The sequence below is a fragment of the Neofelis nebulosa genome, chromosome 15 (assembly GCF_028018385.1).
Source record: "Neofelis nebulosa isolate mNeoNeb1 chromosome 15, mNeoNeb1.pri, whole genome shotgun sequence".
In the NCBI taxonomy this organism is placed as follows: domain Eukaryota; kingdom Metazoa; phylum Chordata; class Mammalia; order Carnivora; family Felidae; genus Neofelis; species Neofelis nebulosa.
The window spans coordinates 56,753,306-56,769,707 of NC_080796.1; the positions used below are offsets into that span (position 1 = coordinate 56,753,306).

At 36.3% G+C, this 16,402-nt stretch overlaps 1 long non-coding RNA gene across 1 annotated transcript; it reads right to left on the reverse strand.

The window, feature by feature from the left end:
- Window positions 1-13,425: 13,425 nt before the first annotated feature.
- Window positions 13,426-16,401, reverse strand: LOC131495265 (uncharacterized). Its single transcript, XR_009253866.1, has 3 exons — window positions 16,013-16,401; window positions 15,478-15,577; window positions 13,426-14,273 (listed from the first exon to the last, which is right to left on the reverse strand). It is a non-coding gene; the product is annotated as an uncharacterized LOC131495265 (long non-coding RNA).
- Between the last annotated feature and the right edge of the window lies 1 nt (window position 16,402).

The window sequence follows — 16,402 nt, forward strand, 5'->3', positions numbered from 1 at the left end:
GGAGAGAATATAGTTGAGAAAATGAAAATGCTTCCATGTAGAAGTTCATCTATATAATTATTCTTATATGGCCAAACATGTCTCAGAAAGATTTCAGTGTGACAATTCTTAATTTTTGTCCTTATACATCCTTGTGTATTTGTTTGATTGACTTAATAACCTGAGTTTACCCTTCCGTGATTGCTTTCATGCTGGAGTATAATAAGGAATTATGTATAACAAGCAGTTTATCTCAGGAGTCCTTTCTTTTAATGATACTCTGCAAGTGAGCGTTTTCACCTCTAGTAAGGCAGAAAGAAAGTGGTGAATATTGCTGGGCCAGACTGATGGCTAAAAATAATCAAAGACTGTGACTTTAAAGATGAATTAGTATTGAGGCAAATTATTATTTTTTAGCACAGTCTATCTACTATGGACTGAATTGGATCCCTCCCCCACCCCCACCCCCCACCCCCACCAATTCAGGTATCGAAGCCCTAACAACCCCTTCCCTCCATGTGACTGCTTTGGACATAGGTCTTTAAAGAGGTAGTCTAGGCTAATGATGTCATGAAGATGATGTCCTGATACAATAGAACTGGTGCCCTTCTAAAAAGAGGAAGAAACCAAAGCTTTCTCTCCAAAATATGAGAACACAGTGAGAAGGCAGCCATTTCTACAGGCAAGGAAGAGAGCTCTCTGGAGAAACCCAACATGCTGAGACCTTGATCTTGTACTTCACAGTTCCCAGAACTGTGAGAAAAAAATTCCTGTTGTTTAAGCATCCCAGGCTATGGTGTTTTTTTTAATGGAGCCTGAGAAGACTAAAGCACTGTCTACCTTCTACTGATTTTGTACTCCCTGCAGTTTTAGGAAAAGATGAGAAGACTCGCATTTTCCAACTTTGACTGAATGATGGAGAGCTACAAAGATCAGTAGTTATATTATAATACCATGATAATGTTTGAAGAATTCTCTATGAATCCATAGAATAAAAATGACCTGTATTAAACAAAACAAGTCATATTTACCTATACATAAATAAATACATTTTCTGAATTCTAATGCAATAATGAATTGTATATATTATTATAAGTAAACCACCTATTTATATATTAGGCAGAATTTATTACTGAGAATATTTAATAAGAACTTTTTTATATAAATATATGTTAATAGTGAAATCATTAAAATGTTTTAAAACCTGCTAATATCCATGTGTGGGAGATGCATCATGATGAATATATTGAGTTTACATTATTTTATATTATATACATATTTATTTGCAAAAATATAATTGCCCTTTGAGAAGTTATACATTTTTCTTATATTCATTTAAGACAATGGTGACTTTCAAAAATCTACTATTATTACTCAAGATTAACAGCAAATACTGCATTATTTTCTAGAAGTGAATGAGATGTTTAATGGGCCTGTCAAAACAAATTAAGACCTTATCAAAGGAATTTAGCAATAATTGCTAAAATAATTTTTTACCAGAAATATACACATATCATACTATCTGTGACCAAAGCTTCTACCTTTCATTCTCAATGTCCTCTCTCAATGTCCTCTCTTTATTTTAGCTAATTATATTGCTTTTCTGTCATATAAGCAAAACATAATTAAATCTAGAAAAAAAAATTGACTATATGTATTCTTTTATTTAACTAAGAAGTCTTTAGGGCCTTTAATATTATCTACGTAAACAAGATTTACATTAAAATACTTTTTGTCTTGGCCCTAAGGAATATCATCAATTGAGTCAGGACATGATAGAAAATTAATTTAGGAGGGGTGCCTGGGTGGCTCAGTTGGCTAAGCAGTTGACTCTTGATTTCTGCTCATGATCTCAGGAGCCCCTCCTAGGACTCGGCACTAACAGCCGGGACCCTGCTTAGGATTCACTCTTCCTCTCTCTCTGCCTCTTCCTCCACTCTCTCTCTCTCTCTTTTCTTCTCTCTCTAAAATTTGGGACGCCTGGGTGGCTCAGTTGGTTAGGCGTCCAACTTCAGCTCAGATCATGATTTCACAGTTTGTGAGTTCGAGCCCCGTGTCGGGCTCTGTGCTGACAGCTCAGAGCCTGGAGCCTGCTTCGGATTCTGTGTCTCCCTCTCTCTCTGCCCCTCTCCCACTTGAGCTCTGTCTCTCTCTGTCTCTCAAAAATAAATAAGTGTAAATAAATAAATAAACAAACTTAAAAAAAAGAAAATTAACTTAGGCGACTATAGCACATATGTACAAATTGATTTCAAACATAGTTCATGAAATATTATTAATGTACATTGTAGTTTATAATTATTAGGAAAATTGTTTTACTTTAGAATTTTGAATAATTATTCCCTTTTCCATCCTAGATTAAAAATAATTTTCCTGTAATTAATCTCAAATGTTTAATTATATGTATTAATGTGTTGGCCAATAGTATAGGTAACAACGTGAACTGTTACATTAGTTCAATTACAGTTCTTCTTAGAACTCAATTAGAATTCATCAAAAAGGAATAGTTAGATTGGACAATGTTTGTGGATTTTTTCTGAACTGAATATAGGGTTTGAGTATTAAAAGGAAGCTGCTGAAAAAACAAAATTTGTATGAGAAAGAGAACATAAGATGATTACATTTCAAACTTCTTTTAAATGTATTTGCAGGATAATTTTAATCAATCAAAAATATCCTATGACTCTATAAGATATTTACAATAATCTTGCAACTAAAATTTAATTTTTGATAGTCATTATTTTGCCTTATTGTCCCCTTACTAACTTATGAAGATCATCACCTTTTAACTATAGAAACTATATACAAATTGGTGGATATTTGCAATGAACTGTGGCTTCTTTGCATTTAACCTACACATTTTTAGGAGAATTTCAGCTTCAAACTTCCCTTCCTTTTTGCCTTTTTTTTATAGCGCAGTACAGGTGTGTGACCTAGGTCCGACAATTCAGACCCAATTTGAGATTCAATTTTTAAAGTAATAAAGAAACAGATGCTTGGTTGAATTAATATTGTGAAAAGAGTGGGAGTGGAGGCATCCAGATTTTGAAGGTGGAAACTGTCCTGAGTCAAATATTCAACACTGCTATGACACATTCATTAGATAGCATACTGGAAAGTATCATAGAGAAGACCAAGAAAAAAATATTTACGATGAAAGAAAAACTCAGTGTTACATGTAGATGGACTCAAACTCATCACTCCATGTTTCTCTTTCTCATAAAGGTTTTGCATAAGTCCATTCTTGGTCTAATACAATGGGGTAATATTTGTATATTTCAATTTAGGAGTTGTTTGCTATTCCTGACCCCTTCTCCCCGCCAAGGAAAAAACAATGTTAATTAAAGTGTTGGGTGTTTAGTTTTTGTTTTCAGTCTCAACTGGCTTTATGGTATAAAACCAAGGTATTTCCTGTTTGCAAGAGGTAAACATTAAATATAATGATTTTTATAAACCTCCCTGTGAAAATGGGATGCCATTGGACTCATAGCAAATTTTTTTTTTATTCTAGTAGAAAAATTTTCATCTAGAGAATTTTTACTCTGATATTTAGAGCACTAGATAAAGGGTAATTTTATTTATAAAGTTAACAAAAGTTCTCTTGGCCAAGGTGGAGAAGGAGAGGAAAGGGAGAGCCAGATGGAAGATGAGTATCAACAGAAATAATTAGAAATCTCAAAGACAGAGATTTCTGCTCCTTTCTTCTCCTAAAATTTTGGAAGACAACGTGCAGTGGGTGCTGTCCAAGGTATAGTAAAGCTTACATGTAGCATTTTAGAAAGAAAAGGAATCTGAAATAGTATCACTTTGTTTCTCAGGGACTGTGTGTGTGATGGAGAATATCTAAGTTTTCCAGAGGGAGATCATTCTGGACAGCTGCTTTCAGACCCAGTGAAGTCTGGGATTAAGATCACGTAAGTATAAAAAGGAAATTCCTCTCAATACGATGGCTTAAGAAGGAACACGACTGAAAATTTCTTCAAAGAGGTCAATGTGGCTGGAGGACAGTGACTACAGATATGGTAGTAATAGACTAGGGGATAAAAGAAGGATTACAAATTTTAGGATCTTGGGAGACATGCAATGATTTTGGTGTTTGTTATAAATAGGAAACCATTGAAAAATTTTTTTAGCACAGAACTTGCATGAGAACTTTTATTTTAACAAGATTATAATGTCTGCTGTGTTAAATACAGGAAAAAAAAAGTCAGAGCAGAGTAAAGAAGATACTGTTGCAGTAAATCAGGTTAGAAATTATGGTGGCTTAGCTTAGAATGTTAGCAATAAAACGGATGAGTAGTCAGAGGCTGGATTTATTTTGAAGGTAGGGTCAAGATGATTTGTTGATTATGCATGTCTGAGCTCTGAGAGAAAGAGAAGAGTTAAAGATTCCTTTAGTTTTTTTCCTGACTATATTCAAGGATAGCTTATCATTAAGTTGAGGAAGAATGTAGGTGGAATGGGTTTGAGAGGTGCTGGAGTACAGCAGATGAATTTTGAACATGTTAAAATTAGAATGGCTATTATACTTCCAAGATAAATTATTAAATAGTAATGTCTGTAGCCTCTGGAAAATCTACAAGGAATTACCCTGAAAATATAAATTTGGGAGTAATCAGTAGACAGATGATATTGCGTGCCGTGGAAATGAATGAGTTCTCCAGGAGATTGAGTGTAGATATAAAGAAGTTCAAGGACTGTCCCTTAGTGAATTTCCACTTCACAAGTTCATAAACTAGGGAATAAACTAGGGAATAAACTAGGGAAACTAACTGAGAGGCAGTGACCAGAGACGTAGAAATAAGATCAATTACTGTTCTGTGCTGGAAGCAAATATAGAAACCTTTCCAAGGAGGAGTAATGTGAAAAATGCTGTTGATTAGTCAAAGAAGATTCAGACCAAGAATTGACCATTAAGTTAGACATCCCCTGTGTTCCATCTATTCATCCTATTTTTTTTCCTATTTTTTTTTCATTCCCACCAACAAAACACAACCACTGATCAAACACTAATCTTTTTAGTCTCTTTATAACTTTATCTTTTCCAGAATGTCATATAGTTCAAATCATACAGTGGATAGACTTTCAGATTGGCTTCTTTCACTAAGTTGTATGTCTTTTTTGTGTTAGTACACTATTTAAATCAACTAATAATATGATGTGGCATGGATGCACAACCGTTTGTTTATCCATCTACCTTTTGAAAGATAACTTTGTTGCTTTCAGTTGGGGCAAGTAAGAATAAAGCTATAGGTATTTCTCTAGGTATACATTTTTTTAAGCTTATTTGTTTTATTTTTGAGACAGAGAGAGAGAGCGAGCAGGGAGGGGCACAGAGAGAGGGAGAAAATGAGAATCCCAAGCAAGTTTCACACTGTCAGCACAGAGCCTGACACCTGACCTGGGGCTGGAACCCATGAACCGTGAGATCATGACCTGGGCCCAAATCAAGTCAGACGCTTAACCGACTGAGCCACCCAGGCACTCCTCTGTTCGCATACATTTTTAACTCATTTTGGTAAATAAGAAGTACAGTTGATGAATCATATTAAGACTATGCTTACTTTTGTAAGTAACTGCCAAATATTCTTCCAAAATGGCTGTACCATTTTGCATTACTACCAGCAGTGAATGAGAGTTAATATTACTCTGCGTCCTCTGACAATTGGGTATTGTCAGCTTTTTAATTTTTTTTTATTTTAACCATTTGTAGTATGTGTGCAGTGGTATTTTGTTGTTAATATGTACTTCCCTAATGACGCATGATATTGAGCATCTTTGTATGCTTATTTGCCATCTTATATCTTCTTTGGTGAGGTCTCTGTTCAGATCTCCCATCCATTTTTAATTTTTTTCTTATTGTAGCATTTTAAGAGTTCTTTGTATATTTTGGATAATAATATTTTATTAGATATGTGTTTTGCAAGTATTTTTTCCAGTCTGTGGCTTTTCATTCTCTTAATGGTATCTTTGGCAGACCAAAAGGTATCTAAAAAGTGATTTCCTGGGGCACCTGGTCGGCTCAGTTGGTTAAGCGTGCGACTTCAGCACAGGTCATGATCTCACGGTTCATGGGTTCCAGCCCCACGTCGGGCTCTGTGCCGACAGCTGGGAGCCTGGAGCCTGCTTCGGATTCTGTGTCTCCATCTCTTTCTGCCCCTCCCCCACTCATGCTCTCTCTGTCTCTCTAAAATACATAACATTAAAAAAATTTAAAAAATAAAAATAAAATAAATAAAATAAAAAGTAATTACCAAACTCAAGCCCATGTGGATTTCTTCCTAGTAACTTCTAGGAGCTTTATAGTTTTGCATATTATACTTAGGTCTGAGATTTATTTTGAGTTTATTTTTGCAAAAACTTTTAAGATCTGTGGATATAAAATTGAGTGCCAATTTTGGGTATAGGGATATTGTATGGGAACATCCAAAGCCAGAGGTATTCATTCATTAACAAAAATTTATTATGTATCAACCATTTGCAGAGCCCATTCTAGATGCTGGCAAGGACTAGATTTCCTTCTATTACCTAGCAATGCACTACCCATCAAACTCCTTCTTCTAATACTGACACAATCATAACAACAAACAAAGTTATAGTCTCTGTCCTGGACTGAAAGTACAATCAATGTTTGAGAATATCAGTCCAGCAGATTGCTATTCATACTCTTTTCTTCTTTCTAGACATGAAATTTTATTTCATTTCACAGCTTTTTTTTCGGGTAGATGCGGCCATAAGAATGTGTTCTGGTCAATGGAATGTGAATGGAAAGGATATGGACCACTTGTGGATCTGGCCCGTAAAATCTCCTAAGTAATTCTCCCTCAACTTTTGGCCTTTCCCACACTTACCAAATGAATAGCCAATATCAGAGGACTTAGTGAAACAACGGGTCATGGGATAGAAGGTGTCTGGATCCTTGAATTGCTGTGTATCAGATTGTTGCACCCACTCTGCTGACTCCACTAAACTGTGCATTAGACAAAATTAAAAGTGTGGTTGAATTAACGGCATTGGAGTTGCTAATTTTAAACTTATACTGACAAAAAAATTCACTCTGCTGAAACTGTCACCCCTTGAACACTAAGCAAACTCCTCCCGCCAACAAATGTAGGCAATAGGTAAAAACAGTTACATGCTGTCAGAAGCTAGTAAGTAATGTAAATAAGTGAAGCATGATATACTTATTGCTGAAGAGATCTTATGCCTAAAGACACCAGCAATTATTCAAATGTCAGTTTATTGTTTTCTTTTGTGTTGCTGTTATGATTCCGTCAGTATTTGTAAGAGGCTTGATGTCCATGATTTTGCTTATCTTATTCAGCATATTATCCTAAGATGTACTTGGCCCACAGATGACAATAAATTTGTTTTTCTTTCTAATAAAAGGATGATTGATGATGTGAATAGAATGTGGGATAGAGTCAAAAGTACCTTTATATTTATCAGTATACTCTCCTTATCCACCTACTAGGACATAAAGACTGTAACTTATTTATTTTTATGTCCTTATAACATTTAGAACCTTGCTTCTTATATATAATACTATCAATAAATGATTGTTGAATAAATGCTCAATAAATACTTGTTGAATTGACTTTTAGGCTTGGTCTCCTTCCATAAATATGAAATGAATTCATTTTATATAGTCTTTTAAAATTGCTTTTGTCTGTAAATTCATATTTTCTCCTCAGAGGCAAAACTCCATGATCAATGTGAAGGATTGTTTTTCTTCCTCCTACAAGGTATGTATTTCTTCAGAATAGGAAGTACACGCATTACGGAGATTTAGAGACACCAAGAGAATTGGCAATCAAGTAGCTCAGTTTCTTTTATTTCTACAAGGGGTGAAAGGCCTTAGGAGTTCATGAGACAGTAAAATTAATGATGCATCCTAATTAGGTAAATGTTCAGGTTCTTTCCCTGATTGCAATACTGTATAAAATACAAGGAGAAAATGATCAAATCGTTTCATATCTATCTTTCCATGAAAATAAAAATCCTCCTACATCCTGTCAGTCACTCTGTTGTGGTCTCATTTTTATCTCACATTTCTGTTAATATTTTGCTAATTCTCACTGGCTTCTGCACTTACTATTATATTATGCTTAGTATCTTTTCTTCATACCATCTAATTTTCATATATTCTTCAAATGTAATGATTATTATTTACTTTCTTACCTGCATCAATATTTGTTACAACCAAATCAGCATGCATTGGCTGCTAATATGTGTAAGACTCTATGCTAGCAGTATGTAGTAAATGAATAAAGCCATATACTATTATAAATTCTTAAATTTTTAGTTTATTTCCGGAGACTAGAGCTATTGTCTAGTTGTCCCCACCCTGATTTCTATTCACTCTCTATGTAACCATGTTGGATGAATCACCCTGCTTTTTGAGGAAATCAAGTTTCAACCTGATAAAAGACAGTGGTTTGTTCAATACCTGGAGGAATGGAATGCCCATGAAGCAAGAATTTGCTGTAAAATCTTAAAATTCCTAGAGAGGAGAGAACATACTACTTATTTTTGAACTCTTTGCATGACTGGCTTTATTAGTTTCCTGTTGCTGCTGTTACAAATTACCACAAACGTATAGTGTCTTAAAAAAAAAAAAAACAACACAAATTATTAACTCAACGATTTTGTAGGTCAGAAGTCTAAAATGGATTAGCAGGGCTTAATTTCTTATGAAAGCTCTAGGGTATCATCTGTTTCCTGCCCTTTTCAGCTTCTAGAGGGTGTCTTGACTGCATTCCTTGGCTAATGGTCCCTCGTCCTTCCATCTGTTTCTGTCATCACATGTCTTTGACTCCATCCTTTTTGCCTTTCTCTTATAAGGATGTTTGTGATTATATAAGGGAGACACAGCTCGTCTAGGCTGCTCTCTATATTTCAAGGTCCTTACCCTTGTGAAATTTACAAAACTCCTTAAATTATGCAAGGTAACACAGTCACACATCCTGGGAATTAGAATGTGTATGTTTTGGGAAATTTTATTCTTTCTATCAGACCAAATAATCATCGAAATTCAGATACAAGGAAGGATTGTAAGGAAGCTGTATCTTATCATATCTTGAATGTTTTCAAAAGTGTTACTTTTATAAGTTACTTCAAAAATTGTGCAAGTTTGGGGGCGCCTGGGTGGCGCAGTCGGTTAAGCGTCCGACTTCAGCCAGGTCACGATCTCGCGATCTGTGAGTTCGAGCCCCGCGTCAGGCTCTGGGCTGATGGCTCGGAGCCTGGAGCCTGTTTCCAATTCTGTGTGTCTCCCTCTCTCTCTGCCCCTTCCCCGTTCATGCTCTGTCTCTCTCTGTCCCAAAAATAAATAAAAAACGTTGAAAAAAAAAATTTAAAAAAAAAAAAATTGTGCAAGTTTGGGGCACCTGGGTGGCTCAGTCGGTTAAACATCCAACTTCAGCTCAGGTCGCGAAGTAATCTTGCAGTTCTTGAGTTTGAGTCTCATGTTGGCTCTGCTGGCAGCTCAGAGCCTGGAGCCTGCTTCAGATTCTGAGTCTTCCTCTCTTTCTCTGCCCCTCCCCCACTCATGCCTGTGTGGGCTCTCTCTCTCAGGAGTAAACATTAAAAAAACTTTTAGGGGCGCCTGGGTGGCGCAGTCGGTTAAGCCTCCGACTTCAGCCAGGTCATGATCTCGCGGTCCGTGAGTTCGAGCCCCGCGTCAGGCTCTGGGCCGATGGCTCGGAGCCTGGATCCTGTTTCCGATTCTGTGTCTCCCTCTCTCTCTGCCCCTCCCCCGTTCATGCTCTGTCTCTCTCTGTCCCAAAAATAAATAAAAAACGTTGAAAAAAAAATAAAAAAAATAAAAAAATAAAAACTTTTAAAATAGTGACGTTTATTCATGTCAGTTGATAATGCATTAATCCATATGACCACTATGCCAATGAACATATTTTGGTCATTGTACTCATGAATAGATTTTGGAACTATAAATAATTTAGAAACAATCATTTTTGTGAATATCAAAAATCTTAATTCTAAGAAGTCTGATTAGCAAAATGTTATATAAACTGATAGTTTTATGATTCAGCTCACAATATTAGAAACTTTTCTCTCTTCTATAAATATATTTTACTTGCAAAAGTTGACAGTTGAAGAATTTACTAACATATATCTTATTTCCAACAAGTTAGGAAATATAATATGGTGGATAAAAACAGCTTAATTGTTTCTTTTAGTAATCAATAATAGTGCTTTAATTTCTTCATACTTTATTTCCCTTATTCTCAAATAAATGAAATGCTTTAATTTATACAGCATGGTGAAAGGATAAATTAGTGTGATGGATAATAAGGTATTTATAAAAATACAAAGTCTCATGGAATAGGAAGGGGTCATCATTTTAAAAATGGTTTACTAAGGCCAAATATATGTCAAATATTCTGAAAATATTTTGAAAAATGCTGCCACTTAGTAATAACATTTCTAAATGTTGGATAAAAATTAAATACAGTAAGTCCTTGTAGGAATATTAAAGATGGAATGTTAAGCTTAGTACTTAATTTCATCCATTAAATAAACAGTTATTGAGTTTCTTCTCTATGTAAGGTCTTGTACTAACTGGTGCAGATTCAAAGCAAGAGGGGTGAGCATAAATATGAAAACACAGTCATGGTTTCTTCTTCATGAAACTGATAGTAGGCAGCTTTTTTCTGAAATAGGTTAGGCTCTGAATTCTATTACATGGCTGTGAAGACATTATTAGTCACACAAAAACACATACAGCAATACAGATGCTATTTAACAAATGCTTCCAGAATGCTTCTAGTATCCCAGTAATTTATATGTGATAGAAAAGTGCAACGGGAATCCACCTAGACTTTGGAGTCATAAGACCTGATTTCTAATTCTGAATCTTCTACTTAGTTTGTGACTTTGGACAAATTAATGAAGCTCTTTGAGACTGTCATTGCGTATATGAAGTGCTTGTAACCAACTTGCACAGTAGATATTGAGATAACCTATTTGAAGAGGCAGGTCTATACTAGGTTCTTCAAAATATTCTATGAATCTACTTACATTTCTCTTTAACAATTAGAAATTTTTATTCAACAACAGGTAGGTTTTAAATAAGACTAGAATTTTTTTGATCTTTAAAATGTAAAATAACCAATATATATTCTTTCTCATATGTATTCCATCTTTTGCAATATTTCAGATTAGTGTGAATAAGAGCACATTGTATACATTTAAAAATATGTTCACATTTGCTTTTATTCTTATTTAATCTAAGAACAATAATCCCTTTGAATAATAACTGTCAATGGATTTCGTTGTTGATATTTGTCTTTTAGATTTGTTATTTCCAAAAAAAGTAACTTGCATGTTACTCAAATATTGATGTCTATGAAGGAATGAACAAGAATGGCTTCAGTCACTCCAGAAAACTGAATATTCCTAAACCACTGAAGTTTTATAACTTTTCTCATAGTAAGAAAGCTCTTTGTTAATGGAACATGGATTTATTTTTGCATAATAATGTTTCCATCACAATGTATTGTCTTAGTCTCTGCATTTTTTTCCTATTGTACATGTGTGTGTCTGTGTGTATGTGTGTGGTTTCAGATATAAGTTTAATTAACCTTCTTATTTTGAGATGATGGCTTTCTTCTCGATACACTTCTATTTTTTATATCGGTAGGGAAATTTAAAAGTAGAACTGCAGGTGACATGATGGAATGTGCTATTGCGGGTGTTGGAATTATCTACACGTTAAGGTTGTATAGGGGGTGGTTGGTAATAGTCTAGGGAACAACCTAGTGAAGTACAAAAACACTGAGAATCTTTTCTGAGAAACTAAAATTACACCAAGAAATGTTCCCCAACCATTGAGGGCAGGGATGGGGTGGGGCGAGGGGGCGGGGAACTGGGGAATATAAACCATGACAGGGAAATGAAAAATTTCTACAATGGAGAGTATTAGTTGTCAACAAAATAAACTCCAATAAGGACGCAATTTATTCATCTTTGTACTACCTTCTCTTTCGTCTATTCCTTATCCCAATCTTAAACAATAGCTGCTTTAACAGCTAGTGTTACAGTTTAATGGATTTACAATGAATACTACCTAAGAAGTTAGGAAAACTACATTTAAAGTTCCTTATGGCTCGGAGCCTGGAGCCTGTTTCCGATTCTGTGTCTCCCTCTCTCTCTGCCCCTCCCCCGTTCATGCTCTGTCTCTCTCTGTCCCAAAAATAAAAAAAAAAAAAAAAAAAACATTAAAAAAAAAAAAATTTAGGGGCGCCTGGGTGGCGCAGTCGGTTAAGCGTCCGACTTCAGCCAGGTCACGATCTCGCGGTCCGTGAGTTCGAGCCCCGCGTCAGGCTCTGGGCTGATGGCTCGGAGCCTGGAGCCTGTTTCCGATTCTGTGTCTCCCTCTCTCTCTGCCCCTCCCCCGTTCATGCTCTGTCTCTCTCTGTCCCAAAAATAAATAAAAATAAATAAAAAAAAATAAAAAAACATTAAAGTTCCTTGGATTACCGGTTAGTGAATGATTACACGAATCACTTAACCTCTCTGGTTCTCAATTTCTTCATCATAATGAAGGAGTTAGACTCAATGGCCATTAAAGTTCCTTCAAGTTCCAACATACATTGGTCCCCTCTTATCTCTGGTTTCACTCTCCCCAGTTTCAGTTACCTGCCCGCAGCTTCAGTTTCCGGAAACTTCTGACAAGCAGTCAGAAGGTCAACAGTAGCCTAGCGCTATGTCACAGTGCCTATGTCATTCACCCTACTTCATCTCACCACCTAGGCATTTTATCATCTCACATCATCACAAGAAGAAAAAAGGTGAGTATAGTACAATACACACATCACAATACGATACGTGAGAGACACACGTTCACATAACTTTTATTACACCATATTTTTATAATTGTTCTATTTTATTATTGTTCAACTCTTACTGTGCGTAATACATAAATTCAACTTTATCATAGGTGTGTATGTGGAGGAAAAAACATAGTGCATTTAGGGTTCTCTACTATCCATGGTTTTAGGCATCTGCTGAGAGTCTTAGAATGTATCCCCTGTGGATAAGTGGGGAACACTGCTGTACTTTTTTTGAGATTCAAATATATTGGCTCAGTTTATTTAGCAGCACATTCATTTTATGGAGTAAGGCAAGCAGATGCCTGCACACTTAGGTATTTAAGAAACTTTAGGCACTTTCAAAGAGAAATATCTAAAACCAAAATAAACTTATAACAGAGACTAAAGAAATTTAAATATTCTAATGAGGGAAATTATATAGGCATACCTGTATGTGATATGACCCTTTCATATGCAAGGAACAGTTTGAATTTACTTATCTTCGTGGCGTTCCGGTAGCGCGCCGTGATCGTATAGTGGTTAGTACTCTGCGTTGTGAATTTACTTATCTTCTACATTTTTGTTATAATTTTGATTTAAGGTTAAAACAATCTGAAGCATATTGACATTTTTATTGACAAAGCAAACTGACTCACAATTTCCCCAATACAATATACCTTGAATATTGCTTTTAGATTAGACATTTTTGTGGATTAATAGTTAACAAATATATCAGGTGGTACCTATACCACTAAAAAGAAGGAGCCAGGATAGCAAATAAAAACATTACCAGTAATATAAAATGTGCTTAGATACCCATTATAGATGTGCATTGAGATGATCCAGGAAAAGATATGCTGAGTATAAACTTATAATGTATAACTTTTGAGACAGATCTAAGTACAAACCAGGTAAAAGCTAGCTAACAGATGTAAAAGCCTATGGCTCTATTTTGAGTTTCATCACACTTAATCATACGATTTAGTATAATGCTCAAAGACTTAGCTAGTTTAATAAACTTTAAGTGCTATTAACTATGTTAAAGTTAAGGAAACATGGGTCACAAAATTAATATTTTTTAATCCTGTACTTTTTATTCTCCAAATATTTAAAAGAACATAAATCTTGCATTTATTTTACATATAAAATAAAAATTTTAATATTAATCTTTCTAACTTAAGTCAAGTTGGGTCCTCAAAAAACAATTGTATTTCTTTGAATCACAATTTAGGTAAGTAAGTTTAGCAGCATATTAAATCTTACATGAAAAATATGCTGTCTAATATACCACAACTGTTAAGGTTGAGATTGTAACAAATTTAATTCGGGGCATCCATCCCCCTACCAACATTCGTCAGCCTGCGTAAAACAGAGACATAACACAGAAATGAGCTTTTGGGTAAAATTAGATCACTGAAGAAAAACTTCTGCTCTAGGTCCTTATTAGGGCTGGAACACAGCCTAAGAACAGAAAGAAAAAAAAAGTTATACACACACATGAAATTTTTTCCCTGGACAATGTTGATAGTAATAACGACTACAGATACTTGTGCACATGCACAGTTTGCCTTTATGTTGTAATATGACACTTAGCTATCTCTCTTCTGGGATTTCCTAGTAGAGATTTCTAGAAAATTGATGACTTGAAATAAAGTCTATTCTTATCAATGGAATTGTAATGTCAGATACTTTAGATGAAATTAAAACCATCCTATTTGTATCAGGAATAGCTTATTCTTTATCATTAAAATTTGGGAATAAGGGGTGTACAGTGTAAGGTATGACAACAATGGAGAAAAAAATAATACAGATATTGTACCAGTAAAATATCTGTAACTCAAAATTGCAATAATTTCTCTTAGAGCAAGTCTCCTTTAGTTTTTCACATCCACACTAGTCAGCTTACGCTTGATAAACCAAGTTCACACAATTTGCAAGGTGGATTATTCTGCACACTTAGTGACATATGATGTAAGCACAATCAAGAGGTGTTTGGCTTCCTCCCTCTTTTACACTCTTCACATAATGAGCAAATGCAGGTTGGGGGTGCTATAGACTCATGAAAACCAGAGGGCTTTCTGAATTTATAGCTATCACCACAACATGCAAATAGCTATCTTGGATGCTAATAATTTGTATCTGGTACAAGAGTTGGAACAAAGATGTACAGGTTAGTAAGGGGTATGAGAGCTTTAAGTTACCTTTAGCTTAAAGCTTACTTATTAAGCTTCAGCTGAATACACATTCTTATTTCTGGAGTGGAAAGAATATCATATTTTAGAACATGGCCAAAATATATGAAAACCATGGACACGGAGCTACTACAGTACCCATTTTCTTCATTTTGAGAAAGAAAAGTGTTAGTAAGAAATAAAGGAGATATTTAAAACTCTTCTAACAAGCAAGCAGGAATCAGCTTTACCTGTGTGTAGGTTTGGAATATAAGAACTGAAGCGCCTTAAAGCCTTCATATTGCCTCCTTAAAAGCCCCCTAGTTCAAATTCACCCTTACACGCTGCTATTCTCCTAGGAAGAGGGAAAAGAAAATTTCCACTGACCCAGCTCGTGATTTACATACAGAGAGCAAATAAATGAATGGAGTGGGGGATGGGCCAGTGAGAAGCAATGTGTTTCTTTTTCAACCGCAGAAAATAAGATTACTTACCAAGAACATTTTTATCCAGGGCAAATGTTTATTCCCTCTATCATTCGGCGCCTCAGTCTCTGCAAGAAATCAATTTCCACTCTACCTTTCCCTCCTATTTCTGAAAAAAAGAGAGAGAGGCGGATAATGCTTAAGCTTCAGGGTCCAGAGGAAGGTAGAGCAGAGGGCGAAAGACTCCCACAGCGCTCTTCATCCAGATCCAAGCTCAGACAGGGAACCCATGGGGAGGGAGGGACCTTCCCTAAGGAGGGGACCGAGGGTGGCGAGGGGCGAATCATTTCACAGCCAAAATATAAATCATCTACGAAGAGAGTTACCAGCCCCTAGTCACACAAGCAATCCCCTGGGGAAGTAGGTTTCAAAGAGGAAAGGGAAGTTCCTCACTTGAAAGAGAGGGAGAGAGAGAGAAAATAAGAGAGAGAGAGAGAGAGAGAGAGAGAGAGAGAGAGAGACTGCGATTTGGGTTGGGGTTTGGGCTTGTAGAAGGGATGGGACCGTGGAGAGCAAAAGAGAGAAGGAACAAAGCTAATCTTACCCGATCGATCAGGCGATCGTGTGTGCTGTACCGGGATACGAAAATGGCAAGATAATGCATTCGGCAGCAAAGCCATTTCTAGCACTCTCTCCCTCGGTAACTGTGCAGGAATCAGAGGGGCCGCGAGAACCTCACAGACTGTCACCCGCCTCCCCAGGAACGGTCCTCAGAACCTCCAAAGCCCCAGCTTCTAAAACAAGGCATTTGGAGCTGAGGTTTCGGGTGGAACCGAATTGCCTTGAGTCGCGCGGGCTGCAGAATTCTCCGAGAAAACAGGACCCGGGAGGGCTCCCGCTGCCGCCGCTGCAGCTGCTAACAACCGCTCCAGGCCCCCGCGCCCGAGCCTCCGGCACAGCGCCCCCGAAAGCGCCCGGCCACTCGGCCTCCTCC